Source organism: Zingiber officinale, chromosome 8B (genome assembly GCF_018446385.1).
Source record: "Zingiber officinale cultivar Zhangliang chromosome 8B, Zo_v1.1, whole genome shotgun sequence".
Lineage (NCBI taxonomy): Eukaryota > Viridiplantae > Streptophyta > Magnoliopsida > Zingiberales > Zingiberaceae > Zingiber > Zingiber officinale.
The window spans coordinates 41,874,462-41,878,054 of NC_056001.1; the positions used below are offsets into that span (position 1 = coordinate 41,874,462).

The 3,593-nt window shown below is 38.6% G+C and overlaps 1 long non-coding RNA gene across 1 annotated transcript; it reads left to right on the forward strand.

The window, feature by feature from the left end:
- The first annotated feature begins 1,285 nt into the window (after nt 1-1,285).
- On the forward strand, nt 1,286-2,957 carry LOC122017711. The gene is made up of 5 exons (XR_006121432.1): nt 1,286-1,298; nt 1,569-1,654; nt 2,625-2,674; nt 2,772-2,812; nt 2,903-2,957. It is a non-coding gene; the product is annotated as an uncharacterized LOC122017711 (long non-coding RNA).
- Nucleotides 2,958-3,593: the final 636 nt, after the last annotated feature.

Here is a 3,593-nt window from a genome sequence, read left to right on the forward strand (position 1 = left end):
TCTCTCGATGGCGATGTGGACGGCGGCGGTCGTCGGCGGTGTCACGGTCTACTGGTTCGTGTGGGTGATGGGCTCGGCGGAAGTGAAAGGCAAGCGGGCAGTGAACCTTAAGATGGGATCGATCATGCGGGATAAGTTGCAGGACAAGTACAAGCAGTACTGGTCCTTTCTCCTCTCCAAGGAGGGCATTGCCGCCACATCCGACGACGATAACATCCCTGCCTTCGTCGACACCTTCTACAACCTTGTCACAGACATCTACGAGTGGGGATGGGGGCAGTCCTTCCACTTCTCGCCCTCACTTCCCGGCCGCTCCCACCAGGAAGCCACACGCATCCACAAGGAGCCCACCGCTGATATGAGAGATGGGGATCTCATCTCTCAGATCCCCATCCGAGGTCACTCGCTCCTCCTTCCCTTCACTATGACTGGCAAAAGGACGGTCGCCCCATTTCTCTTGCTGCTAATCGCGTCCTATTTCCTCCAGATTTGGGTGTCAGATCCGGTAGTTTGTCTTTCTTTTTTTTCCTTTGCTTCCTTCTTCCAGTATTGTTGTTGCTGAGATGTAGGAAGTGATTTGTCATGTTCAGAAAAATGAAAATCTCCATCAGAGCTTCAGAAATATAAAAGCTTTAGTTTCTCCTCACTCATTTTCCGACTCATACAAGGTTTTAAGTCCATATACTGTAATTCCCTGGGCTTTGTTTCTAAAGATATTCTTTGACACAAATTAGTTACTCAATTCTGTTCTTCTCTAGTTTATTGTAGCTTATTGGTTGCTCTAGTTAATATAAATTGTCAAATTGATTCTTCTTAACAGAAATTTGATATATTTAAAGGTTTGGCAACATTTTGACCTTTCCATTTATCTATATCAAATCATCAATAGTTTTTAATTTCATCTTTCAACGGAAATAACCAGAGCATTGACAATGAGAAGGCAGTCAAGCTTTATGAAGTTCCACTCGTCAAATTCTTGGAGCGGAAATAGCTTTGTCATTTGGGTGGTAAGTTCCTTAAATCCAAAATTTTATATGAACTTTTAATACACTAGGAAAAGCATACAAGAATCTCTAGCAACATAAGACTCCTTATCAAAGGTAACACCTAACTCCAGTTTATGGATGATAGGTGTAAATGCTCTTTGCCTAAATGATCTTATAGAGCCTAGGAATGTATCTTACTTGTTTCCTTTATTAATATCATCACATCACATTATGCAGACTTGTTTCTTTCGTCAGTTTGGAAAGTTGGTCGTACGAGCTGATTACCTTACCCTTCGTCAGGGTTTTATCTTGGTATGCTGGAAGTTTTAGAGACATTTTTATATTTGATATCTTGTTCATTAGTGATGTTGGCTTCATGAGGTTAAAATCAATAATTGCTTTTTCTTGAAGTGCTTTATTATCTGTACTAAGTTAGAAGATGGTTGGTTCTAGATTTAGGAGAAATATTTTTATTTACTTTTGTTTTAACATATATGTAATTGTCCTCGTTACCATGGCATCATAAGGAAATTCTACTTTTTCCCTCATTGGCTTACCGTATCTCTCATGTATGTTTGGCAGAACCACAATCTGACACCAAGATATGATTTTCATAGTTACATGATACGCTCGATGGAAGAAGAGTTTAAAAGGATTGTTGGTGTAAGGTCAGATGAATGTTTGGATGGATTTTTTTTTTCTTTCTTGTAATTTCATTGAGCATTGTTAGACTATATTGGCCATGATGTTCCAACTAATACAAAACTCTACTAAATTGTTGATGAAAACTTATATAGCTAATGGTATTGTTGCCCTAAAGATCAATGTATTTCCCCTAATTATCCTCATTATCATTGCTCAAAATTATTTGAGGATGAGGAGGAAGAGTGGAGTGGGGGAAGAGAGAGGGGAATGTATAGAGCGATAGAGTTTGGGGTCTTGTTGGAATAGGCCATGCTTGGCTCCGACCAATGATGGTTCTACACAACTCAACCTCCTGTTGTGCTTGGTTTGTCGCAGCCTGTTTGACAATCCTACATTTGGGTAGGGATGTCGACTACATATAAGTCTACCATGAACTTGACCATGTGGGATTGAAGGAGCTGCCCTTTTCCCAATCTAGCCTTGTAAGTTGTACCTCACTTGAACATTGCAGATCCCCTACCTCAGTTAATGCATCTAGGTGCCTAGATTAGGGAGCGCGACAAGCAAAATTCATGTCCCTTGTCGGGCGAATCACATGGCAGCATGTAGATCAGTTGCATCATGCAAAATCAACATCATTCTCCCTGGCTCAAACCACATCTCAACCTCAAAGTGAGCTTAACTCAGAGCCCACTAAGGATTCTGTGAAACAAATGGTTGGTCATAATACCATAGGATAAGAACGATGTTGGCACATCTCTTCATTACCTAGACTAGTACTCAACACATCATACAACAATGATGGAGACCTGAATCAGGTCAGATCTCAACTTGAATTCAGAACTGTAACTGAGGCAAAACCATTTCAACCTTCTCTCTACATCTCTCATACATGAAGCATCACCCCAAATGAAATTTCAATGTCAAATGTCAATTGAATATTGCTAGGTTCTCTCATAGCAACTCACATGCTCTAATTTTTAACTCTTGCAGTGCACAATTGTGGGGTTTTGTCGTTGCCTTTATGCTGTTCAACATCAATGGTTGACTCTTGTACACTCATGATACTACCTCATTTTAATTTATGATGTTATTCTTCTCTTAAGTACTTGTGTCATCTTAAATTTTTTGGTCTTACAGGATCTAATCTTTATTTCTGGATAGCTATTATGCCTGTTACGGTAGATACTCTACTTATCGTCTGTGTTGTCAGTGCTCACCAAATTAAAGAAGGGATGGGATACTTACAGTTTCTTTGTCTGCTTATGAAGCTTGTCCTCTCGGTGGGTGCAAAGTTGCAGCATGTTATTGCAACTCTAGCACTGGAAAGTACTGGCTTAAGTGGATTTGGCGCAAGATTAAATCCTCAAGACGATCTATTTTGGTTCAAGAAACCAGAGCTGTTATTATCCTTGATCCATTTCATTCTTTTCCAGGTTTGTCTCTATTCTTGATTTGCAAAGTGTTTTCTCATCCTCAGTGGTTTGGATCCTCTATATGAGTATGTTTTCCTTCATAAATTAGTAGTCTTAACTCTTATCAGTTCACTTCTATTAATCTCTTGTTAATTCTTTGGTACTCTTTCATATTATCCCATTTTCTGAGAAGATAATAACAGTTTTGTTTTGTAGAAGAATAGGACACATTGCTGGCAGATTGTTCTAATACAAGTTGCATAACACCTAGTTTTTTGTAAGTCTTATGCATGTCTCGTCTCAACCTCTTTGATAACAAGAAATTATTAATAGAATTTTTGTAAGTTTTAGATAGATTGCAGAGAGAACTTGAAATACTATACTTGATTACCTTACAAATTTCACTGATATTTTCTCTATATTTTGGTCATTCTCTCAGTATTCCTAATCTAAATCAGGTTGTATTTATACACTTTGCTATTACACTTTACTATCTGTATCAGGATCTTGATCAATTATCCCATCAATTTAATGGTTATTAATATTG